Source organism: Patagioenas fasciata, chromosome 13, assembly GCF_037038585.1.
Source record: "Patagioenas fasciata isolate bPatFas1 chromosome 13, bPatFas1.hap1, whole genome shotgun sequence".
NCBI classification, from domain to species: Eukaryota; Metazoa; Chordata; class Aves; order Columbiformes; family Columbidae; genus Patagioenas; species Patagioenas fasciata.
The window spans coordinates 5,533,834-5,561,369 of NC_092532.1; the positions used below are offsets into that span (position 1 = coordinate 5,533,834).

The 27,536-nt window shown below is 43.3% G+C and overlaps 1 long non-coding RNA gene across 7 annotated transcripts in view; it reads right to left on the minus strand.

Moving 5' to 3' along the window:
* The window catches only part of LOC139829077 (uncharacterized), a 215,115-nt gene that overhangs the window by 7,233 nt on the left and 180,346 nt on the right, over positions 1-27,536 (minus strand). For 6 of the 7 annotated variants that reach the window (XR_011741297.1, XR_011741301.1, XR_011741302.1 and 3 more), the window contains exons 8-9: positions 9,480-9,572; positions 7,727-7,814 (exon numbers count right to left, since the gene is read on the minus strand). This is a non-coding gene — a long non-coding RNA (uncharacterized lncRNA). Of the gene's footprint in view, positions 1-793; positions 1,591-7,726; positions 7,815-9,479; positions 9,573-27,536 lie in introns of those variants that run through there. The other variant, XR_011741303.1, reaches the window with a different exon arrangement.

Sequence of the window (27,536 nt, forward strand, 5' to 3'; positions counted from 1 at the left end):
TTACCACTTAGTACCTGATACTAGAATGGAAAACCAATGAAAAGCTGCTGTAGCTAACTGTAGTTTGCCTGCAGGGAAAACAAATTTATTTTTGAATGCTTAGTACACCATGTCACAGAATCCCAGAATGCCAGGGGTTGGAAGGGACCTGGAAAGCTCATCCAGTGCAATCCCCCCATGGAGCAGGAACACCCAGCTGAGGTTCCACAGGAAGGGGTCCAGGCGGGTTTGAATGTCTGCAGAGAAGGAGACTCCACAACCTCCCTGGGCAGCCTGGGCCAGGCTCTGGCGCCCTCACCCCCAACAAGTTTCTTCTCCTCTTTCAGTGGAACCTCCTGTGTTCCAGTTTGCACCCATTGCCCCTTGTCCTGTCCCTGGTTGTCACCCAGAAGAGCCTGGCTCCATCCTCCTGACACTGCCCCTTTCCATATTGATCCCCATGAATGAGCCCCCCTCAGTCTCCTCTTCTCCAGCTCCAGAACCCCAGCTCCCTCAGCCTTTCCTCACACGGGAGATGCTCCACACCCTTCAGCATCTTGGTGGCTGCGCTGGACTCTCTCCAGCAGTTCCCTGTCCTTCTGGAGCTGAGGGGCCACAACTGGACACAAGATTCCAGGTGTGGTCTCCCCAGGGCAGAGCAGAGGGGCAGGAGAACCTCTCTGACCTACTGACCACCCCCTTCTAACCCACCCCAGGTACCATTGGCCTTCCTGGCCACAAGGGCCCAGTGCTGGCTCATGCTCACCCTGCTGTCCCCAGGACCCCCAGGTCCCTTTCCCCTACACTGCTCTCTAATAGGTCATTCCCCAACTTACACTGGAACCTGGGGTTGTTCCTGCCCACATTCAAGACTCTACACTTGCCCTTGTTATATTTCATTAAATTTTCCCCGCCCAACTCTCCAGCCTGTCCAGGTCTCTGGATGGCAGCACAGCTTCCAGTGTAAGCCGCTACTCCCAGCTTGGTGTCACCAGCAAACCTGCTGACAGTCACTCTGTTCCCTCAGCCAAGTCATTGATGAATATATTGAATAATACCGGCCCCGGTACTGACCCGTGGGGCACTGCACTGGATCCAGGCTTCAACTGGACTCTGGCCCATTGACCACGACTCTCTGGCTTCTTCCCTTCAGCCAGTTCGCAGTCCACCTCACTACCCAATCGTCCAGACCGCACTCCCTCAGTTCAGCTGTGAGGATGCTGTGGGAGACTGTGTCAAGTGCCTTACTGAAATCAAGGTAGACCACATCCACTGCTCTGCCATCATCCATCCACCTTGTTACGTCCTCATAAAAGTCAATGAGGTTGGTCAAGCACGACTTCCCCTTGGTGAAGCCATGTTGACTGCCCTAATGACCCTCTTATCCCTGATATGCCTTGAGATGGCACCAAGGAGAAGTCGTTCCATCAGTTTCCCAGGGATGGAGGTGAGGCTGACCGGTCTGTAGTTACCCGGGTCCTCCTTGCCCTTTTTGAAGACCGCAGTGACATTTGCTTTCCTCCAGTCCTCAGGCACCTCTCCCGTTTTCCAAGACTTGGCAATGATGATGGAGAGCGGTCCAGCAATGACCTCAGCCGGCTCCCTCAGCACCTGTGGGTACATCCCATGCGGACCCATGGATTCATGGATGTCCAGATTGCCTGACTGCTCCCTAACCCAGTCCTCGTCAACCCAGGCAAACTCCTCCATTGTCCTGCCTTCCTCTGGGGTCTCAGTGGTACGGGATCCTCAGGACAAAGAAGGCATTCAGTAACTCTTCCATCACCAGAGCACCCACCTCGTTCATCAGTGGGCTTATGCTGCCTCTGGTGTTAGTTTTATCTGCCACGTATCACAAAATGCTCTTCCTGTTGTCCTTGACTCCTCTCACCAGGTTTAATTCTAAGGAGGCCGTAGCTTTCCTGGTTGCCTCCCTACACCCTCTGACAACAGCCTTATATTCTCCCCAAGTGTCCAGCCCCTCCTTCCATGATCTGTAAACTCTCCTCTTCCACTTGAGCTTACCCAGCAGTTCCATGTTTAACCACGCAGGTCTCCTGGCTCCCTTCCTTGACTTCCTGCGTGTTGGGATGCTCTGATCTTGTGACCAGTAAAAACATTCCCTGAACACTGACCAACTCTCTTGGGCCCCTTTACCTTCAAGCAGCCTTGTCCATGGGATTTCCCCCAGCAATTGCCTGAAAAGGCCAAAGTTTCCCCTGCTGAAATCCAGGGTTGCAATTCTGCTTGCTATCCTGCTCCTGCCACGTGAGATCCTGAATTCTACCATCTCATGGTCACTGCAACCAAGGCAGCCCTCAACCTTTACCGCTTCAACCAGACCCTCCTTGTTAGTGAGGATGAGATCCAGCAGTGCACCTCTTCTAGTCGGCTCCTCCACCCTTTGCATCAGAAAGTTATCATCAGTGCGCTGGAGGAACCTCCTGGACTGTGGCTGGCCGGCCGAGCAGTCCTTCCAACAAACATCAGGGAGGTTAAAATCCCCCACCACAACCATGGCCTGTGACTGTGAGGCCACTCTCAGCTGTCTGTAGAGGCCTCATCAATTTCCTCAGCCTGATCTGGTGGCCTGTAATAGACACCTACAGTTTTATCACCCCTGCCAGCCTGCCCCTTAATTCTCACCCATAGACTCTCAACTCACCCCTCATCTGCGCCTGGACAATACTCAATACATTGTTGTTGCTCTCTCACGTAAAGCGCAACTCCACCACCATGCCTGGCTGGCCTGTCTTTCCTGAACAGGACGTAGCCATCCACGACCACATTCCAGTCATGCGAGCTGTCCCACCATGTCTCCGTAACTGCCACCAGGTCATCATCTCCTGCCCGAACACAGGTTTCTAACTCCTCCTGCTTATTCCCCACGCTGCACACATAGGTGTACGGGCATTTCAGAGAGCGAGCCGAGCACACCGATTTCACCCCACGGGTATGGGAGGCCTCCCAGCCTTCATCAATTCTAGAGCGATGCCCCACTGATGCAAGCCCAGCTACCACCCCATCCCCCTTCGAGTCTAGTTTAAAGCTCTGCAAATGAGCCCTGCTAATTCCTGTCCCAGCATCCTTTATCTTGCAATGACTTCCCATCAGCTGCTGTGTATGCTTGGCAAGGTCTTGCAATTTCACAACCTTTGTATTCTCACATAAATATCTTCTTTAACAATGATTACAATAAAAATACAGAGCCACAAGTAATGGAAAACTGTAAAGAAATTAACCTGTGCAGACATCATACATATGAAAAATTAGGATATATTATTCATTTTAAAATAAAGCTTAAAAGTGCAACAAAATCAGCCTCCAGATTTCTCAAAATACCACTGTTGGCCTATCATAGAATCATTTTGGTTGGAACAGACCCTCAAGACCATTGAGTCCAACCATTAACCTAACGCTGGCACCAAACCATGTCCCTAAGGACCTAATCTCCACGTCTTTTAAAAACCTCCAGGGGTGGTGATCATCCCTTATCTTGCCCCTGCGAGATAAACCTTTCCCACGTATCACTGTTTGGACTGGTGTCTTGTAAAACCAGCCGGTGTCAAAGAACCCAAAGCCCTGCCTGTAGCACCAGTCCTGTAGCCAATTGTTTACAGACTGAATTTTTCTATTCCATCCCATGTCATCACCCAAAACCAGAGGGAGGGAAGAGAAAAATCACTTGAGCCCCAGACTCTTTTGCCATCTGTCCCAAGGCCTTGAAATGTTTCTTCATTCCCATCAGACTGCGGGATGCAGCTTCCTCCCCACCTGTCTGGAAGATCAGCACTGGGTAGTAGTCTGTTGGGTGCACCAGGTTGGGGAGCATCCTGGTGATGTCCCTGATCCAGGCTCCAGGTAGACTGCACACTTCCCTATGATGAGGGTCAACTCTGCAGATTGGGCCCTACGTCCCTCTCAGAAGGGTCATTCCCAACTTACACTGGAACCTGGGGTTGTTCCTGCCCACATTCAAGACTCTACACTTGCCCAACTCTCCAGCCTGTCCAGGTCTCTGATGGCAGCACAGCTTCCAGTGTCAGCCACTCCTCCCAGCTTGGTGTCACCAGCAAACCCGCTGACAGTCACTCTGTTCCCTCATCCAAGTCATTGATGAATATATTGAATAATACCGGCCCCGGTACTGACCCGTGGGGCACTGCACTGGATCCAGGCTTCAACTGGACTCTGCCCCATTGACCACGACTCTCTGGCTTCTTCCCTTCAGCCAGTTTGCAGTCCACCTCACTACCCGGTCATCCAGACCGCACTCCCTCAGTTCAGCTGTGAGGATGCTGTGGGAGACTGTGTCAAATGCCTTACTGAAATCAAGATAGACCACATCCACTGCTCTGCCATCATCCATCCACCTAGTTATGTCCCCATAAAAGTCAATTAGGTTGGTTCAAGCACGACTTCCCCTTGGTGAAGTCATCTTGACTGCCCCAATGACCCTCTGATCCTTGATATGCCATGAGATGGCACCAAGGACAATTCGTTCCATCACCACGTTACTGACCCTACATGACCAGCTCCTCCGGGAGTGTGCTGCTTCCACAGGCACCGCTCAGCAGACCTGCACACGTGTGCAACCATTGTGGAGCCAGGAAAACACAGCCAGGTTTAATCTTTTAAATTTCCTGAGTATTATAATAATATCAACAACAATTTAAAAGTCCTACCTGGGTCTTCCTCCCTATAAAAGGCATGTGGTCAATTTAAGTATTTTAAAAATCTTTATCTTACTGCAAATACTTAAAACATTTGTAAAACTACTTGCACAAGATATTTTCAGGAACTGTGTTACCAACGTCTGCGGTGTAAAATGTTGGGGTTTTTTTTCTTTGTTTCTTAATCATTTGCAATAAGATTAGTACTTGACTTTTGAAAAGTTAAAGCTGTGGATCCCTACGGGAAGGTGCTGAGGTCTCACTCCACGTTTCTGTGGCAGCAGCAGCAGCGCGGATCCGGCCGCCGCTTCGCTGCACTGCAGGAGCAGGGCACAAGAGGGCAGTGCCCGTACCGCCTGCCAACCTGCTCCCTGTTCTAACCCCCGCCTCTTTAAAGCCAAGATTTATATTCCGATGTGTCCACACAGTTATTGCAATCCCATTTTTATAGTGCTGCTCTTAAAGCTTCTTTTGGGCTAACGTAACTGGGCTACACAGAAAGCTTTCACAGGTTTATAAGTTTCAAACACATCCCCAGTGTATCGCAGCGGCTCTGACTGGCAGCATCTGTCTGGGATTGCCCAATGGCCACGGCCAGCGATGACCAAGCTCTGCACTGGAACCCGTGTCCGTGTCCAAGTCCGTGTCCACGCTCCCTGCCCAAAACTGCCCCAACGCTGGCCCTGTGCAGCGCAAAGCACCGAGAATGGAAACCTGGATCCAAATGACACCTCTGAGTGTCCCCTCACCTACCGGGAGGTGTAAAATAGCTGCGAGATCTTGGGGTATTTGTAGAGCATAGGGGAAGCTAATGAAAACTGTAAACAACTTCAATGCAGTAGTAACTTTTCAAACCAAAACCTTTCATGCTAAAACAAAATGTCAAAGAAAAAGCATTGTGTGAGTCACAATTTTCAGTCATTTCATGAGGAGCAGGTCCAGCCATGGCTACTGAACCCAGCGCTGTGGCCGCAGTCTCTGTAAGCCTGATGTTTTCCTTTAGGCTCAGAGCTCCGCTGCTGGCAGCTGTGGAAACAGGATCCTTGGCCAGCCTCTGCATGAGCTGCTGTAAGAACGCAGAGGGTTTGGGGCAGGAGGAAGCCAGGGTGAGCAGGGGGTGTGTGGGGATATCCCACAGCTGCTGTTCCCAAGTGTCCCATGGCTCAGAGTGACACTGTGGGGCAGCACATGGGGGTCCTGGTACCCACAGCAGGGAGCTGCTGCCTGGGGTATGTCAGTGCCACATAAAGCAACCATGGAAAGGCCCAGTTGGGTGAAACGTAAGAAACCCAGCTGCTGGTGTCGATGCCCCACAGGCAGGATCAGCGATGCTGAACCACGTGAGGCCGTGAAGGGAAAGGGGACAAGTTGCCACCCCACCTCGGCCACAGCCAGCACGACAGGTACTCATGAGCGGTGACATTGGTATCACTGAGAAAGTACTGTAATAAAAATGTCTACCAAAAAAAGGAGAGAAAAGCTAAAAATCAAACAAACCAGCCTGCATTCTATGGCCCTAATGGTCAAGTTTTGCAGCTGACTGACCTTTCTGTATACAGAAATCTGATAGTGGATCTCGTTATTTATTAATCAATTCTACCAATTAAATTAATTGAAGAAAAATGTGGAGGTTCTATATGTGCATTACTAACTGAAAGCTGCAATGATTTTGTGTGTGTATTTTCTGTCTGGCTCTCTGTGACCCATTTGTTTGTTACTGATGATGCTCTCCGATTGACGACCCTTCAGCCACAGACCTCCCCATCCCCTGGTTTGATGCTGCAACAGTCCTGTCAAGGTTGGGCCCCCATTTTGTGCTCTGCTTGGGGATGGTGACAGGTGCTGTCCCACCAGGAGCCCAGCACACACTCGTGTTCCATCCCCCCGCCCCTTTCCCTGATGTCCACTTGAGCCCTGGTTTAGGCAACCAAGTACTTTGGGGGGGGTAGGGGTGGAATATGGCCACAAGTGCCCTGGAATTTTGCTGCTCTGTTCCGCCCAGCTCTGCAGATGGGAACAGCAGGAGCCACAGAAATCCAGCTTTTCTAAGCCTGACACCCACACTAACAGAAAGGCAGCTCTTGCTTAATCAAATGCTCTGCAAACTTCCCACCTTTAGGTTTCTGATTTTTGAGGAGTCTTCTCTTCCCATCCTATTTTACCCTTCATTTTCAGTTGTTTCCCTGTTCCATTAAGCCATCTGGGATTGTAAGGATAATTGCAAGTTACATAGTAATTTCTTTCAGTCTATAAATGGGCTGGATTCACCGTCACCGTCTAACGAGACAAGTTTGTCTGTGCCAGCGCTCACACGTTGAGCTGCTCTTCACTAGGTAGCAGCTCACATTCCACGCTGCATGTTGCCTTGTTTTTTTTAACCATGCAAATTTCCCACCTATCAAAGTAATCTGCAAAGGTAATTTGGTTTCTACTCCTCTATTACAATAAATCAATGAATAAATAAATTATAATGCAGCAATTAAATGCATAATGAGATGGGCCCCAACTATTAATAAATGCAGAGCTAGTTGCCCAAAGGTGAACAGACTTCCCCTCTCTTCTTACAAGGCAGGTAATGATCTTTGTATGATGGAGAAACAAGCAGCTGCTAAACATGTAAATGAAACCAGGGGATATATGAGTTCACACTATAATACTGTTCTTCAGCCTCATTATTATTGTCACATTATCGGTTCTTCTGTGACTTTTCCTCTGAATATTTAAAGACAGGGAGGGGATGCACAATTATTTTTAAACATCCTTCTGCCAAATGACTGTTTGAAAGAACCCAACCACGCTCCCTTCAGTAACCAAACCGGTGCAGCACGACTGAGTTTTATCCCAGCAGAGCTATCACATATCCATCCTGATCTACAGGAAAAGCCCAAAGAAAATGCTGAAAAGCCATGAGGAATGGAAAAAAAAAATAATTCTGCATTATTAAATATCTAATGTGACCAAAGCAATACAAGCAGGGTATAAACTGATTGCAAGCATGGCTATAAATTCTAATATCCCTGCTGCTCTCAGTAGTTTGATATTGCCATAAGGAAAAAGCAGAATGGTATTCATACCTTTTTGCCCGAGTTCTTCCCACTGCAGGAGGTGTGCCCAGGATGCTGCATGTTTCTTCAGCTCCTGTCTGGCTTCAGTATCTTTCTCCTATTCAAAATTAAGTGTCACAGTTACCACTTCATAGGAACACACTGATTTCTTTCTTCAGTAGCCACAGGAGCGGATCCCTGGCCATTTTACTCCCACTTTTTCCTCAGAGTTCTCTCTCTATCTCACCTCCCCATGTTTGTGTTTACCCATGTATATGCTACAACATCTTGAGATCACATTATTCAGAAAGTTTGTTTTTAAAGGAATGATCGATGCATTTACTGGTTTTGCCCCCATCTGAGCTGACTCTGGCAAGAATGATCCATTAACATGGGGCTGAGGACACACAGCATTGCCCAGAACACCAAGTTGTTTATCTAAAACTTTCTTATATTTAGAAGAATCAGGGCTTTCTCACCCCCTCCCCTCCTCGCATACAGTTTGAGAATTTCAAGGGCAGCTCATTAGTTAGCAGAGACTTCAATGAAGCTACAGTGGTTGATTTATTGTAATAGATGGCAGGAAACAGAATTATCTTAGCAAATTAGTTTGGCTGATAGGAAAGCTGGCCGGCAGATAAGATGCAGAGCTGACGTCTGACCTGCCCGTGTTTCTGATGGAGTTACGCTGATTCACCACCGAGGATGAGTTGGTACATTCACCACAAATGTTCAGAAGAACAAACTGCAGGAGCTGCAGAACACGACCTGCGAGCACCGGCCTCGCGAGCCCAGCACTTTCTGCCCAAGGTAGGAAACATTTGCTGATCCGGTCACAGTTTTTGTACAAATCAAACACTCCACAAGAGCCTGTTGCACAGAGGAAGCTGGACACGTTTCTTCCAACTCACACCCACAAGTTCAACTGCATTTAATCAACCCTAATGAAGCAATTTCGTTAGCTTTGCATTGCTGCACCTGTCTGGGTCTTACAAGCCCAGCAGCAGCTGGTATCACAGAATCACAGAATGTCAGGGCTTGGAAGGGACCTTGAAAGAGCAGGAATGTGGTATGAGGGGACCTGCGGCACTCACTTCACCTATGGAGCTTTTACCAGAGGTACTCAGTCTTATACAGGATCTTTCAGGCAGATAAAACCAAAAGCATCTAATTCTGCCCAGCACTTTACTGACTGCTCCCACTTTTCTTGTTTAGATAGGAAAAAAGCAATCCCAAAGCCTTTAATAACTTCACAGCGTATGTTATTTAGCAGAGCGTGCAGCTGTCTCCACAGTAGTGCACAGAAGCTATTTAAAACCAGGCAGAAAACAAGACACACATAGATATAAAAAGCTCATATTTGATATCAATATAGTTTGGGAATTGCCATCAACTGCACGGTGGCCAGGGTGAGGACTGCAGGGCAAAAGCCCTCAGATGACATTGTTGGCTCACTGCTGTACAAGGTGCTCACAAGCCATTAAATGAATCCGAACATTTTCTAAGCAAGCATTAGATGTGCCTCGAACATCACAGTGGGTTGCTGAGGATGGCATGAAGAATTTTTCAGCGTTAACTTTAACTTTGCCAGCAGACCCCGAAGGATCCCTCTCCAGATATTTCACTACCTAGAAGCAATTCCTCCTCTGCCCTGGGACCCCCCCCAGTTTGATCAGGGATGCTGACCATGACCTCACAGACAACAATTTTGGAGCTTAAGTGGAGCATGTTATTTTATACACTAAGTCCCTCCTGAGCTCGAACGAGTTGTGAAAGGTCTCACCATGAGAGCAGGCTGAGAGGTTCCCCTGGAAATCCTGATCCCCGCAGGTGCTGGTATCAGTGGGTGCTCCAAGTCTTGCCATGTGTGGGACACCTGAATTAACACATTTATCACCAGTGAGGAGAAATGAGTGAGTAACAGGAGTTTTGTGCTCTGGTGAGCAGCATTCACCCTGTCTTTGCAGAGCCTGGGAAACCTGCTGGACCTTCCACAGCCACAACCAACCTCTTCTGGTTCTTGTGACAAGTGTGGGGAAATTCAATGATAAACATGAAGAGAAATACAACGATAAACATGGAGAGAGGGGGGGAAAATGAACCTTTTCTGCGAGGTAAGAACTCAGTGATAAATAGATCTGTGCATATTTCCCAGCCTCATTCCTCACTTGCCAAGTCTGATGCTATTTTCATTAGGTCATGTTACCATACATGTCATTTTATACAAAGGTGCAGTATATCACAACTGGAGGTTGAGGTGCTCGTAGTGAACACAAATGAGCTTGTAATGGTCCATCTGCTTTGATTTTATTTAGTGATCCCTCAAGGGCTGGGAGCTAGAGTGAGAATAACAATGCTTCAACCCATCTGCTATTGTAGTACCAGCTCCAGTTGAATTATCACATGTTCTGAGTGGCTGGCATATGCTGTGACATAAAGCTACAAGAAAGTGTTGCTCTCCAGCTGTTGTGTTGACAAATACTTTTCAGCCAGTCATTAAGTTCAGCTCAATAACCAGGGGGAAACTGCAGCTAAAAGTTGATTATTATTTTATTTTATTTTAAGCATTAGAAATCACTAGTACAATATATTTTATTTAAAAATGTGTCACTAAGGGCACATGTTGTATATGAGCTCTAACAATAAAAATTTCTCTGTGATGCCCATAAATCTCTGCGTTATAGGATTGGATGGGCGTCTTGGTAACTGACAGCGTAAATCTTGGTAATGAAACTACGGCTAACCTTGTTTAAGCAGCAGCACCACATCTGACGCTGTGGATGTATAAACTCGCCGCCTTAGCGCTGCTATGGACCATGAGCACGCCTGGTCGGGAAGGAACGACTCAGATGGTGATCTGAGGCCACATGCAATGAAGGATAACTTGCATGTCTTTAAATTGAGGGGGAGAGCAAGTAGAGACCCAGGGAGAGACATTTACCTGGTGGATGCAACAGACTGGGATGGTTTATCTGGCACTGCAAGGCGTGGGTGCTAAAAGCGGCCACTAATTTTGCCTTTACTCCCTGTTCCACTGTTGGTGGCCTGCAGAAGAGCCCCGGAGACAGCCCAGCTTCAGCCCACACCGGACACTTGCTCCAGAGCAAGTCCTGGACGGCTCCGGCAGGGGGACTGGACTAGATGATCTTCTGAGGTCCCTTCCAATCCTTGACATTCTGTGATTTGTGTGTCTCTGCTGACAATGGCCAGATTTTTTCCTTCTCCTTCCTCTCTCCACCCTGTCCTCTCGGGGCTGCTGTGGGTACAGAATCCGTCACTGTGTCTGGGAACCAAATAAAAGGCATTTCCCACAGGTTCAAAGGCTGCTGTACAGCCAGATGTACGTAGGAAATGCAAGGTGCCCTGCACAGGCTGATGAGCTTCTCTTTCTATGGATAACAGACCCAGAGAGGGTCTGTTGGACACTTTTGGACAGTGTCCACCCTTCAGCACACACATGTTCAACAAGAGCAAATAAAACCTGTTCTTGATACCCAACAACACTGTCCAGAATTCCCATCGCTGAGGGGTGCGGAGGGATGGTGAGGGATCACAACCAGGAGACACCATACGGCACCGAGCCCTCGGCGCTGCCCCAGGTGGGCGCCCTGGAGCTCTTGTGCGCTTCTGTTAACCATTACATTAGGGATTCAGTTCTTAACTACGACTTACGCCTGTATTTTGTCTCAGAAAAACAATAGGCGCTGTTCATACTGAAGCATTTCAGTTCTGGAGGTTTGTATTTCCCTTTGTATCCCAAGGCCGGTGGGTGCCAGCTGTCACTGCTGCCACCGGTGTATTATGATCCCCTGGCTAGTGCAGGAATTGTTGATCACGTTGCCTTTTGAATCAGTTGATTACCATGAATAAGAGGCCAAAAAGGCTGTCAGCATTTTGACTTTAACTATAACTGTTACAATTAATTATGGGTTTAATTAGCATATATGCCTAGTGGTAGAGAATATAATACTTCATGGGTAACAGATGATCCTGCAGCTGCAACATAAAGTGTGATACAGGTTGGGATACAGATAGTTATTAATAAATGGCTTCTATTGTTTGAGGTCCTTATTTATACAAATTAGCAGGCACGACATAATCAACCCAAACTGTATAATTTATAATAATTGATTTCATTTTGACTGACCACCAGTCGGCCCACTACATGCCCTCAGAAGAAAAATAGCCCTATTAGGATAAGTTTAATCCTAAACATAGCTAATGAATCCTATTACTTTAAGGTCATATTTGAAGCTTTTGTTAATTGTCAGAACCATTTTAAATTGATTAGAGCTAAATTAAATCAATGTAATGTTTAGAAAAACAATATTTCTAATGGATGAGGCCAAGCTGACCTCGAATAAACATATTTATCAACCGATTTCGGTGAATGAGAAGGCTAGCAGCTGGGCTCATAATTCACGATTGTCTATAATATGGGAAATGTCACTATCTAGGCAATTAATTATGTCAGGTAATAAATCTGTTGCTCACAGTTGAGCATTTGCCAGTTGGGGTGACAATCCCCTCAGCACGGTTATGATGGTTAGAGACTCCCTCCTCCCCCAAACACACACTTTACAGCAGAACAACTACGTACAACTTTAGGGAGATTAAATGCGGTGTTTCCATAGCTGCCAATTACCTGACAACATGCCAGAATGTGATAACCTAGTATGGAATAATTCTCTACCAGGTTATTTCAAACAACAAGGATGTTCTATGAGGAAAAAGTTTTGCTGAACTATATAACAACATTTCCCAGGCTGGAGAGGTCAGAAGCTCTTAAAAGTTCCTTACAGACCATTAAGTGATTGGTTTGTAGTAAATAATCGTAGTAAATTTATTAAGTGGCAAAATGTATAATGATCAGAGCAATAATTGTTTTGCATGAGCGTGAGAGAGAGTGTGAGAAATTCAGAATGGGTTAAGATGAACTAGGCTACACGATACTTCACAGGTAACGAAGGGTACAGTGTAATACAACAGGACACAGGAAAAATGATACACAGAAGTAGGATCAGTTTAAGGTTAATCATGCATTCAGCAGCTTAGGAAATGTCTGGCATTATCGCAGACAAATGGCACAAAACATCTGTTCTCTGCTCAATATTTTGTCAAATAAAGAGCAAAGGTAAACTAAATTTTCATAAAGAAAGGGTGAGAAAATAGTATGAAAATGGCACAGCAGTAACCAGAGACAGATAAATTCTCACTTGTATAACCTTATACGTGCAGCATGAGCTGTCTTACGTTGAACAGCTCACAGAAGACTGAGTATGAGTAATACAATATTTCTATTGAAAAAGGGTCGCATGAGTGATGAAAAGTTCACTAAGCTAAAAACAGTCTGGAGCAGTTCAGAAAGATTCCCACTATTTTGGGGGTGCTTTACTCACTCTCTGGAACTGGACTTTCCATTTTGCACGTCGATACAAGACAACGCGCTCTGGTTCACATGCTGAAGTCCATCCTGCTTTTGGAACATCAGCTGGTTTTTATATTTTTAGCTTAGCCATAAACTCTGACACTGAATTTGACCATTAGCCCTGATCTGTACTAACAAATGGCCATATCCTGACAATCCTAATCAAAAGTTAATACAGCCTACGCAATCGCAGATTTTGCACACAGAAAGTACGATGCACTTGCAGGTACATGATCGACATTTTGGAACCAAACTGTTGGCTTCATAAATGAGATACGTGTCTTCAGTGAACCACAACAAACAGCTCTCAACAGCCACAAGTATGTTGTGTGTCAACAGCTTTGTAAAAAGTAGGTGTGAAAATAAGTAGTCAAACATAAGTGGTAAGCTTACATACATTATGAATGACAGATACAGAAAAAGGCCTTTCAGCCGTAATATATTCTCTTATGAGGACAAGAAGAAAATACAGATACTTTCTAAGTGCCCAAACAAGGCAGAGCATGTTTGCTAATGGTCCTGCCAGGAGGTGTTTTTATATCGTCCCATGGACAGACACTTATGTCTTGGGAAATAAGAAACTAGCCAGAGGTCACCGGGCAGCATCAGACCCGTCACACAAAGCACCCAAACCCCAGCCCACGGACAGGGCGCCCCGATCTCGGCAGCTCCTCTGACAGAGGCCACCAGCAGGTCCCAGCCCCATGTTCTCTGCCCCATGCTGGGAAATGTTGTGGTCCAGGCAGCTCAGCTCCCTCGGCTTTGCCACGAGGATGCTCGCAGGGCTGGTTTGGTGCTGGGAAAGCTCAGCCACCCCTTCTGATACGGCTGAGCTCGACTCAGCACAGCCAGTAAAACCCAGCTTTGCTTTCTGTTTGGGCTGCACTCTTAGATTAAGCTATTTGTGTTATTGAGAAGAAGACAAACCACAGTGAAAGACAAATTCACCCCCACGCACACAGATGTCATTGACAGCGGGCTGAAGCTGCCACTCGCCTTCAAACCTCTGGCAGATTCTTTGCAAATACTACTTGCAATTCAGCATTCAAATAAAAATTGGTTACATTGGTACAGAACTTCTCAGCAGGTTTGGAAGAATAGGAGAAAATCCAACCATCGGCTGCTTTAGGGTATTAAAGACAATTTGTGTGTGTGTCTCTGTGTGAGAGAGAATGAGAGACTGTGTTTGTATGTGTGTATATAATTACTATTTCATTTCTTGGGTAAAAGTCCTCCCCTCCCTGTGCCGCCCCGCTTGCCTTTATGGCAAGGAAAATTGCTCTTCTACCCTGTCTTCAAAATGTAATAACTTTACTTGCAACCAACCGCTGCAGACCCTGACTGGACTCTGAATTATTACTGTGAGATGAAACATTTCTTTAACAAAACTGAGTCCTTTAATATCCCCCATCTCTGTTATTAGATGGACAAATGAATTTTACTTTGAACATAACATGTGGCATTGTCTGAAAATTGCCGGTATGAACTGAAGCTGGCAGGTATTTTCTTGCTCTCCTTGTCAGTGATTGCCATTTATTATATGTTGCACCTTTATCTGTCAAATACTGCAGAGCGCTATATTGATTTGTGTCTGCCGCAAAGCAAAGGTCACTTTGATCAACATACTACAAAACCAGAAAAAGTAGGGTTCTGACATTTCATTACCTGGGAAAAAAAGGACTAAAATAAATAAGAATATGTTTGAGAACAGAGCACTTCAATATCACAGTGTGCAGTAACTGTAATTAACAAAAGAACTGCTCTATTGAGGTTAAAGAGAAAAAAGAGAAGGCAGGTTTTCTTGCCGGGACTATTCTTTACATGACTGATTCTGTAACATTACAGCTGTGATCTTGCCGAAGGGTTACATTCATTACAAATCAAATACATTGGCTTCTCAGATTCAGACTTTTAATGAGCGATAAAACTCGGGAACTCTTTAGGAATTGGGCAAGATTTTAGAAAACCCTGATGAGACTGGGGCTTCCTGTGCTATGCCCAGATGAAGAGATGGTCCCTGCCTTAGGAATGACCAGTCTGAAGAGATAAACCAAAGAACCGGCCCCGCTGCTGTGCGGGGCTTGCCCGAGGTCCACAAGGAGTGAAAGGCAGAGCCAAAAATTAAGCCCAGATCTCCATTTGCTAATTGCAGTTCCCAACAGCTTGGTCATCTCTGAGAGCTAGCACATGATTTAAAGATTTGTAAGGGAAGTGGTGTCCCAGGTGAGCAAGTTATCATGCCCAGCATCTTTGGGGCAACCCCTGCAAACTGCTTGCCTGGGAGCAGCAGACACTTCTGTGCCTTGTGTAAATAAAATAGGCCAAACACTTCTGTGGAAATCTTTCATTCTTGATAAAACTTTTGTTTCACATTTTGGCAATTTGCTTTTAAAATCAGTATCGTTCCCCATCCCTTTCGCAGTAGCTTCTTGCTAGTTTCTGCAAGAAAACCTGGCATTTTTTCATAAACCATCTATTCTAGTATTTTTGCTAATAAACATCAGTGGCACCCCAACTCAGAAGCTGAGTTGCTAGACTGTGCTTTTCCTGGAGCCAGATCTACTAATTCTCTTCCCTGGTAATTCTACACGGAAGAACGACTCTCCGATCTTACAATTCTTACTGTTCTACCTGACCACAGGCAACAAAGTGGCCAAACTGCTTTCCCATCATTATTGCTGTGAAATGTTCCTTTTTTCCCTGGCTTTTATATAGTTTTAGTTTAGTTCTCCACCTGAATTCACACTTGTATTGAAATACAGCAAGCAGTTACACCTAAAATCTGTTCTTACACCTACGATCACCGGGGTGCACATCCCAGCTTGTGTGGCATATGGCAGTGCTTATCACGTCAATAACAAAGTCTCAATAATGCCATTCTTGGTTGTAATTATCTTTTATTATTATCAAGGGTCATTCCTGGGCTCTTCATTCTTTCATCTCATGTGGAATTTTGGGCTTCCTTATTAATTAAATAGCCAGCGTGATTGAATTAGCCAATTAGCTCTGCCTGCAGGGCTGAGCATTGATCCAAACAAGGGGCCTGATTTCCCAGACCTGTTGCTTGCAGGGAGCTGGGCTGCCAAGAGCGGCTCCCAGCACTTGGCAAACTACTGTTTGCCTGCATCAGTAAATCTGCAATTATTAGACCAGGTACAAAAAAATATATCCCACTTATTTTGCAATTGTTAGGCTGAGTGAAATATTTTTATTTGGATACTATCCTACTAGGAAGGTATTGCTTATCAAACATGAAGTTGTCCATGAAATCAGACGTTGCTATATAGTGTTCTGACGGCACCATTTTTTTTTCTCAGAGTGACTTTAAATAATCTTATTGTAATTTAAAATATGTAAAGCTTAAGTTGAAAATGGGAAAAAAACCTTTTAAGAGAGGAGTCCTGACTGTTCCCAGGTATTGGAATAGTTTTGCTGTAAAATTGTGTATCACAGAAACTATCCAAGTAATAAATAAAATACGACTCAACAGTTACTTCAACAGGACAAGGTATGTTCCCTAATCCTGAGGCACAGATTAAAATCCCACATTGCACCAGGGCCTCCCTTAAGCATCCGTGCCCAAAAGGCAGGTTGGATCTGTATGCAAATGCTGCTCTTCTCTCTCGTACTCCACTGTTCTCAGTCCTGTTTTTCCTCCCTTTATCTTGACATGTTTGCTATTTCTTCTACACTGTGCTTTGCTGAATAGCAGATCGAACTTCAAAGCAACTTTTAGTTTGAAATTTGTTTCCAAGCTTCTAAGCTATTCTTTTTCTGACAGCAGTGGATAAGAAATTGCCACTACCACTGGTGACATGTCATCGGGAGATAGAGGAATAACAGATGGGCAGCAGGGAGATAGCGGGACGGAACTTCTTCAAAAGACTGTGTTGACATCGCCAACTCTGAGAGCAGAGGTAGAATGATCCCCAGAAAGGAATCCAACCCCAACAGCTCTTTGACTCACAGGTGTTTTATTTTTGTACATAGATCATATTTAAGAGTTTGAAATTTTAAAACAGCTACATTAGTATTAATGAAAACTATTAATAAGGATTAAGAAAGGGATGAATGGATTTAGCCACTAACTTTGGTGCTGTAGATAATACCACTAAAATGTAATTGGTGTAGCTGAATGCCATTAATAAGAGTCAAGAATCCTTGGCTGCAATGTGAAATCAATGGGTTATGACATTTTGATGTCAGGCTGATGGATCTGACTTTTGAAATGAAGAATGATTGATCGTGACTCTTCGAAAGTATGGCTCATTACCAGCATAGCTAGGCAACTCTGGACACCGACCATGCATAACAGCCACTATGGTGCATCAAAAGTCATCGCCACCCAAAGCCACCCAAATTTCTGAGAAAATTAACTGTTCTGATTACTGCAAGATATTACAGTATATTGCATAAAACAAAATAGTGGATGGCAGCTACATGGAAGGTACCATAGACGCAAAGACAAGACGGTGGTTTTTTTAGCCCAAAGTGCCTTTGTATGTAACGGATGGTCCACACAGCCTATAGGAAACCTGTTCTTTGTGATGGTAGCAGGAAAACAATATAAAGCACAACATGGGTTTCATGTTCTGCATTTTAGAAAAATCTACTATTTTGTTTTCCAAAGCAGGAATGACACAGATGCATAGGAAAAGAGATTTCTTGATTTCAAAGAGAGCTGAGTTAGTGCTAATTACTTTTGAAAATCTTCTTCTTTTTATATTTTAAATTTTAAAAATATGTGACTGTTTTATTTACAGTATATTAGTCTAGTCAAAAGCTTGCTCCAGGCTGTAAAACTGTTGGACAGTGGATAACATGGAGAGTCATGGAGAGTACATTAAATGCAGGGCATAACAATATTCACGGTAATAAAATAATGCCTGAACATTCCAGCCAATATTCTATTCTATTCTATTCTATTCTATTCTATTCTATTCTATTCTATTCTATTCTATTCTATTCTATTCTATTCTATTCTATTCTATTCTATTCTATTCTATTCATCCTATCCTATCCTATCCTATCCTATCCTATCCTATCCTATCCTATCCTATCCTATCCTATCCTATCCTATCCTATCCTATCCTATCCTATCCTATCCTATCCTATCCTCAGCACTACTTTCAAAAGAAGTTGATATTACAAATGAAAATGCTAAATATAATTTTTAAAAGGTGTATTAAATGTCATCTGTTCCCCAGTGTCTTCTCCAGAATTCTTGGAAAAGCTCTGAGCTGCTAAAGGAAAAGCACTCACAGCAGAAAATTTTGCCACAAGGTCTGACAGAGTGAAAACAGAAAATAGGCAAGAAGAGATGGATTTATCTTGGGAGATAAAGCACCCGACCTCCCTCCACTACCGGCTTCGGAATCACTAGAGGTAGGACAGGAAGGGTTTCAAGCAGGTGTTTCAAACAGTTTCAAATCACCACATTTAACATCATATTAATTTGGCTTGGGGGACATCATAAGGTATTGACTTTCCATCTAGGACACTAAGACATTAGACAATTACAAGTTCTGCCAAGTCTTGCCAATTATTCTGTCTCCCAAAGGACTAAGAATGCAGAAATGCATCACACTGAGAAAATTACCTTTTTTACAAAAAAATAAAAGAAAAACTATTGTGAAGAAATATTCTTTTAAATTAGGGAAGGATCCGCTGGGAGGTTTTTTTTCCCTTCTGGAGTAATAAAAGGTGTGTGGCTGAAGTAAGGTGGCAGTTGTTCAAGTGGGGATTTAGGGTGCTTCTAGTACAAGCTGGACTGCAACCTGCGGATCAGGTTTGGAAAAGTAAAGTCTTAAAAATAACTAACAATTACCTAATAAATAGTAACAACTACTAAGCAATCATTTTGCAAATTTCTCTCCGCTTTGCAAAGTCGGCAAATTCCTGTTCAGGCACAGCATTTGTTTTTTGTGGCTGGAGTATGTATGCAGAATGGCCCTTGAGAAGTGGCAATTTCCAACATTTGCTGTGCTTGCTGACCTGTTTCAGACGACCAAACAGGAGATCTCTGCTTGTTTTATGATGTTATATTCACATTTACGGTGTTGATTGATACATGAGACATCATTTGCTGCTGCTCTGAATTAGGGCTGAGCATACCTGAAGATCTCTGCTCCATTTTGATCTGTTCTTATTTTATGTCTCCATTGATTGAGGCAAATGATGACACAAACCCCAGGACAGTGGAGATACATCCTGTATCTCTGCTGCTGAAAAATCACCAGCCAGCAACTTCCAGAGCTTTAGTTACTCTGAATCAGTATTATTATGAATGAGTGTTTTCAGGAGAGCAATTGCTTGGTGCTTTATCAGATCTTAAGAAATTCTAATAATGTTACATCACAGCAGAGAGATCCTAGGAAGCAAATACTGGATCAGGCCCTTAATTCAGGGTCATAGCATGGTAGGCTGTTTTTTTTTAATTAAGTTTCTTTTCTGGCGTGAGAAAAAAAGTAATTTGTAAAATCTGCCCAAAACTGGTAGATTTGATGTGGTGAACAGCTCATAATCTACCAGCTGAAACCTTCTCAGCAGTTCATCAGTTAATGAATTTAAGCCAAAGTTTTCTTCAGCAATAATGGAGAAGTCTGTTACAATTTAATAGTGAAGCTACAGAATATTAATAGTGGGTTTATAGAAATTGCCATGAACATCTACAGATTCCACTGTTGCATGTTGTCCAGCTGTGGCAGTCTGAATGCTTTAGAGAAGAAAACACAGTTCTCAGTTTTCTGAAACAGAAAGAGACTGAATGGGTTTACAGCAGCTCCAACACTGGGGCTCCTGCAGAGCTAAGGGGACCTTTTTTTAGTGATTCTACTTTTTGGTTTTACATTCTCTGTATAATTTTTATTCTTCAAAGTCAATAAATAGTGAAGTTTCTGAGACGCTGGCCATGAGGGAGGCTCGATCTCACCAAAACACAGCCAAAAGTGCCTGACGCTTGCTGAAAATGGGCAAAGTTTATTATACATGTTGAGCTTCATTGGAGAGACTGTGAAGACACTTTCTAGAAAAGAAAACTGCATGTACTGCTCAGAATGTAAAAAACGTGACAATAAAAAAGAATGTGAAATCTACCTACTGCTGTTAAAGTCTTGTATTTATTTTTAATACTTTCCCCATAACTATTCAAGTTCATTAACTTAATATGGCTCATTTGGAAATGGTGCTTTGTTTTTTGTATTGTCTAGACAGTTATACATTCAGCATATATAAGCTATAGCTCAGCAAACAGAAAGCAAAAAATGACATAAAATATCTTCTGTTGTGCGCAAAAATACACAGCAACAGATTTCCAGCATGACCTGTGGTTTATCGATGACAGAAGCAGTATTTCACCAATGGGATTCTCCAGCTGTGTTCCACAGAGCAGTGCTGGTCCATGGAATTGTGTTATAATACATCACCTGCCGGGGATGCCGAGGATTAAATCCGTGCCGAGCCGGCCGGTGTGTGCACACGGGCTGGAGACATGCGGGAGGAACCGCGAGGTGCAGCACAGACCACGGACTCATCCACGAACATCCCAACGCAGGACCAAGTCCAAGTTTGTACACTTTGCTTGCCTGGCTTAGTATTGTATTCCCAGTACTGTTTAGCCTCGATCACCTTTAACCCGACTCTTCATGGGGCCAGTTCACTGTGCTTTCCAGTATGAAGTGTCTTCACATATGAAACTGCAAGCCCTCAGCTTGCTGAGGTAGCTCAGCCCCAGACTCCCAGCAGAATCTGGCTCTCAAACCAAAGCAGCTGCTTTAATCCACAGAGCATTTGGGACAATTACCTTCTTGCCTCATTCATTTCTGTGCGGTGTTAACCCAGACACCACAGGATGGCAATTTAGATGTCATGAGGAGTTACTGAACTCCTCATGTAAGAAAGACCTGTACCATTTGCTGTGAGTGACATCTCATCTTAGTGTCACAAGGGGGTGATAGCTGGATGATAATGCCACCTACTTGTTTCTTCCCCCATCAAAAAGAAGAAAAGCCAAGCAAAACAGGGAAGCCCCTAGCAAGGCATCACAGCCATTTGTTATCTTGATGATTATTTTTTGTTTTTCAGACTGCAAGAATGTTTTGTGCTTGGTGCTGTAAAACCAAAGAGCTAGAGATGATCCCTACCTCAAAAAACTTTCAAAGAAAAACAGTCCTAGCCACAGAAAGACAGACCAACACAGTCCTGGTCAGTATAGCAGTCTGTGAATTAAATTTTTGCTCATTTGCATGGTGTAAAATGAGTGTCAGTAGTGATTAGCTGAGCTTGGTTGGAAAGCTGGAAGAGCTGCGCTGCCAGCACGAGCTGCAGAGCAAGTCCAAGACGGGGCAGAGCTGCGGAGTGATTGCAAGAGCTGGAATCAAACCCAAGATTCTCCTGTGCAGTAATGTAGTTCCTGCTCTCTCCCCATCCCCATTCTCTTTTTTTGTTAGGATGAAGTCTGAAGGACTAGATTTTGGGAAGAAATGAAGAATAGTAGTAGCTTAAATAAAACCCCAAATCTCCTGTGAATGTGACTGGAAAAGACTTTAACCACTGCACTGATGACATGAAGAAAGGAGTGCTGCTTCTCAAAGGCATGAAGTTAAGTGTCATTTAAAGAAGGAGGCCAATTTCAGTTTGAGGACATCATTAGCTCTTATTGCGTGAAAACTCCTTCTAGCCAGTTATCCAGACCAAAGAAGAACGACAAAAGTAGACCATAGACTACAACTTAGGCCATCCCTTGAGTGTTTCAAGGCTATAACTTATAGAAGTGATTTTCCCCACCCCCCATCCCATCCCACAGAAAACTTGTGATTTTATGGGCTTTTTTATGCATGTATTAAACAAATGGCACAGCTGAATAGCTTTTCTTAAAAACTGGACATTCACCAAAAAGAAGTTTGCCAGCACAGACAATTAGGCTTTCTTCTTTTAACAATAGATTGACTGACTGGCACATTTGAAATGCGAGCGTATTTTTTATTCCTCCGTTCACCCTTTGAGCTGATAAACATGAACAATGGGAAACAGCTGGGACAGGAAAACATTTTAGTTTGTATTTTCAAAGCAAGCAAGAAATAAACCCATCAGTGGGAGCCAGATCACATCTTCTGCCTTAGGGGTAGTCAGCAATTGGGGGGAAAAATACGATCCATATTTTTAATCAAACATTACATATTTATTAATGTGCAGCTGGCCTATTGTGTGCATGATTTTTTTTCTTTAACGCTGCACTGCGTCCGTCAGCCTGACATTGTTCTGTAACTGACATTACTCTATAAGGATCTGGAAATGCACAGATTTAATAGGAATCATTGAGACAATTGCTTTCTGTATTATTAGGTCTGTGTGACGTAGGTACCATCTGAAATTCAATTTTAGAAGAAAAATAAGATATTGTTCTATCAAGGCAATTTTGTGCACCTGTGATACTGTAAGAACATACACCCCCACCCTCCTATTTTCCTCCTCACTCCTCTAACTTCATGGCCATTTAATGATATGTGCCACTCTTTTGTTAAAAATGTTTGGGCAAATGTATTTGGATGCTTATTGAGATTAAAGTTTCAGTACATCTCCCTGGTAGCAAAGGTTGGGCTGTTCATTAGTTGGAGGTTTGGCCTTGTCAGGTTCCATTGACTGTTGGCTAAAAGGATCACTTTATCATCATTTGTCTGCAATGGAGACAGTCTTTATTCAGCCTTGATTCCTCTGGGGTCACAGCTGTCATAACTTCACTTGCTTTATAACGCAGACCCCAGTTTTGCAAACCCCTTAGGTAACCATCTAATAGATTTGGTTTACCTTAATACAGGTAATACGTTATTTATAAAGAAACACAAGGGAAAGGAAGCAACGACATTGTTTAAAACATCCCCCCCTAACCTACTGCTTGGGATCAATCATTTGGAAATTATGTTAAACTCAGTTCTCATTTTGAACCCAAAAGGGAAATATAGCTTTTTTTTTTTTTTTCCCTGAGCTTTACTCTCATCTTTTAGCTGCAAATCTCTACAACGAACCCTCAGGTCTGGTTTTATACTGGTGAAAGTTGAGGTAACTCCACAGATTTTGATGAGGATATTTGGAGAAAAAGGCCTTCATTTGCTCTTATTCTCAAGATCCTGTATCTAAAAGACGTCTGAGGGAGTTGGGGCTTGTCGTAATTTAATTTGGGGATTATTTTGGTTTTGAGATTTGTTGCAACACACTCAAATTTTGCAAAACAGAATGTACAAAGATGTTTCCTCACAAATTACAAACGTCGTACTTTTTTGGTTCTCTTTTCATCAGCCGTGTGAAACCTTTTCATTACGCAACGGGATTTTTCTCAAAACCACCCCTTCAGTGGGTGATGCAGGACGTGTTCTTGCTCAGTTTTAATGTCCTGGGCCAACAATTTATTTGCTGAAAACTATAATTTAATCCAACCTGAAACCAGAAGTTTGACCTAAGTTCAACGTGCTCACGTTTTGAGGCAGAAATTGGCACGAAGGATGAGCAACCGCTGCCCCTTCTTCAAGGGGCACCCACCCAGTGCTCTGGGGAGGGTTTCTCTTCCATAGAGCTCATCCAGTTTGGCAAAACTTGACAGAGGAACACAAAATGAGATGATTTTCTGTAAAATGAGGACAAAGGATCAGTTTGTCTTCATTTGATTTAGTAAAGCCTGGAACGTTTTACAGGAAGTGGAACGGCTCCATCGGGGCATTGTGAGAAGCCCGTTTTTGAGTGGTTTGGTAACTAACGTTACCAGTTTCAACACTGAGTCTTCTTTAAGACTCCCATTAAAGAATGAGGGGAAAAAATAATCAGAGCTTGATTTTCACACTGTTACTACTGCTTTTACAAACTTTTTCTAAAATCTGCTGGCAACATCACTTACTGTAAATAAGATAAAGTTCTCTTATTCTTGTTTTATATATTTTAAGGATTACACAGAAACATTTGTATGCTTCACAGAAAGAAATTGTCACACTGTGTTCTTAGAAGCCCAACGAATGAAGCTTTGCTTTTGTTTTCAATGGGCAGAACGATGTTGTTAAAGTATGCAACAAAAACACAGTCCAGAGACAGTTCTGAATGAAACACCCCAGTATAGAACTACATGGGTCCACACAGATACCTCTGTGCAGGTAACTGCTTAACAGGAGTAATTTCACAGAATTTAATCATTACAAGAAAGCCTTATGTAAAGAAAAAGATAATGAAAAATAAACCCCCTGTGGCGGGTATTTTGCATTTGTTGAAGTTGCAGAAGCTCAGACACACATGATGGTCCCACACTTTCCTCTTCAGGAGAACCAAACACCAAACCCTCTCCACAGTTCACTGCCTGGCTGTTGCTTTTTCAGACTGTTTGGGAGCACGTGGCCATATTTTTGAAACAAAACATACACTCTATCAATTACATTCTCACTGTGAAGTTGCTTTCAAATTCCACTCGGCCATACCTTTTGTATGCATTTGTGCAGTAGCATGTGTTGAATTTCCCAGCTAGTATCTTAATTGGAAGCTGAATTTCATTTAAGCTTCTAATTCAACGCCAAAACTCACGCCACTGTAATATCTTAATGACAGTTGAAGGTTGATAAGCAAACAAGGAAATGGAGCCACAACGTTATGGAAAGTTTCCCTATAAATATTAGTTTTCATGTATTTTTTTTATTATATCCTCCCCAATACCTTCCTTCTAACATAGGAATTCAAACCAGTTATAGAGAAAATAAACATGACATAGGGAAAAACAAACAAACAAACAACGAAAACACCAAAACCAAAAAAACCCAAGGCAGTCTTTTAAAGGGTTGTATAAACCTGGACATAAATGCCTGTCTCTATGTGTACTCCTGCACCATCCATGAAAAGAGCCTTTAATACAACTCATCTTCCAAAGGCAAACGTCACTAGATAGACTGTGGATCATTAGGTGTACTACAGTGCATTCGTCTGCTTGTACCACACTTTGATTAGTATACAGCAAAGATGGCCACGAGCACTCAGAAAGTTTTATTGAGGTTTAAATCTTCATTCAAATGATGTAAAGGGGCATGGTATGAAGATTTAGAAGTCTATAAAGCTGCTTGGCAGTGTCTGTGGCAATCTATGCCACATAAAAACTGAAATGTTTCTACTTTGCTATTGAAACATTTCTACTGTAATTCTTTAATATTAGGTAGTAGGCACAGTGTTGGGACATTACCACATCTGGGAGTATTTCTCTTCCTGAGGAGCTCGCCGGCTATCAATTGTGCAGGATATTATAGAACGTACACACTGTTGATGTCTAGGAGATAATGGAAGAGGAATTGTTACTGCAATTACATATTATTATGCTTTTCAGAAGATAATGTGAGTTCATTCTTGTGAGCATTTTGAACTAGCAAATACCCTAATTGCTTACATGTCTGTTATAATCCTAAATCCAGTTGACACATCTGACGTACTGCTGCATTTTTATCTGGCCATTTGCATGTGTACTCTTGATGGTTTTCCTCTGACCTCCATGGACTGTGCAAACACGGAACACGAGTGTCTTGTGCCTTTCCTTTGCAGTTTTGGTCTAAGTAAACACCCAGGAAAATACAGGGCACTGTGAGCAAGTGTGCTTTTTTTTGGGAATATAGAATTAGCCTGTGCAAGAGCAGGATAGGTGCAAATGATCTGATTATACCATAATGACAAATCTATGAAATGAAGAGCGTGTGTATTGTTCCAACTGTCCTTTCACAATATATTGGACTGACAGAGAATGTGTGGTAAATTATTCACCCATTCACTTAACCAGAAAACAAAGGGAGATGATGAAGAACCATCAGTATTCTGAAGCAGTAATCAAAGTGACCTAGCCAAGCAGTGAAGAACAGCAAGCCAGGCCAAGAGATGCTGCAGTCGTCTGGGTTTACAGGCCCAGCCTGATGGCCAGCAGAGGCAGCAGGTAGGGGACAGAGATAACAACAGAGACATGGGAGCAGCACAGTGCCTGTAGTGTTCTCATGTTCACACTGAGCAATAGAAAATGTTTATAGAGATGTGTGCTTTTAGAAATCCTTGCTTAACAATCCACTAGAGGGAGCTTATGTATAACCTCTGCTAGGCCAATTATGTTGAAGAGCTTGGCTTCGCATAATTAACCAAGATGAGTTAGTTATGAGGGGAATACTTGCACTGCTATTCTTTCTCCACCTGTCATCTTGGAGCTCCAAAATGGCATCTGTGGAGCATCCAGTTCTAACCAGAAGAGCTATTTGTTTTTTGCGAGTGGGACAGTGTTCTCACAGGCGTTAGCTGGGATTCACCTTCAGACTTGAGCCTGAGAAAGCAGCTGAGCAAGGAGAGACACCATGGAAAAGCATTAGCAAGGCTGAACTCACCCTGTCTTCTGACTTTGCCTATTTTAATTCTGACTGCAAACCACTAATTCAGTCTCTATGATTCCCTCAGAAGAAACAGGCAAACAGCCTGGGCTGCAGACGTCGTTTCCTTTTTATTTCATTAGGACCAGGCTTTCAGCACACGCCTGTCTGGGGCTGCTTGATTTCCAACCACAAACTCTGTCTCCCTTCTCCAGGATACAGTTGATAGGAAATTTAGTGTCCTCCATGATACTTAACATGCAAACACCTTCAAGTATTTCATATAATGCTAACTAATAAAAGACAGGTTTAGCTCTGTCATACCAGAAATATGAACTTTAGTAGCAAAAATACACTTGCAGTTACAAGTGTAGCTATATCTAGAGATAACGCACTTTGAAGCCACATACCCACACAGCACAGTCTATCTAGCTAAGTAGTCTGATGATACACTATCAAAAAGCTTATCACAAAACTTGAAATTGCTGTATCCTTTACACTCATTTTGTTGCCTTTTTACTTTCTATTTTTCTGTTGGAAGAGAAAACTTATGACTACACTTCAGCTGTCACCAGCTTTCAAGGTTATACTGATAGGAATGAGAAACATATTCCTAATCTGCATACCAATGCATTGAGAATGCAAAGGCAGGCTTTTTGCCATTGAATAGATGATGATAAGGTCTTAAGTCTTTTGAATTTCTTGTGTTGTACTTGTATTATCATATGATTTCTTAAGCCAAGAATGAATATGTAAATTTCTTGCCACTGACTTGCTCCAAAATAATGGACATTACACTTGCACAGTGGCAATTCAGAGTGTAAAATTGATTAATATTTGTTTTCAAAATGACATGCAATGATGTATGGATCCTTTTACAACTTAAATTAATACTTTAAAGAGATGAATGGTCTCTACAGAGGATGTTAAAGTTCAAGCTGAAAAATTTGCATATTTATATTACAACCAACTGATAATAATTGTCGAAACAGAATGTAATGTGGTTCGTTTTTCATTTTAATCTGGTTGTACTCAAACACAGGACCTCATTAACTTC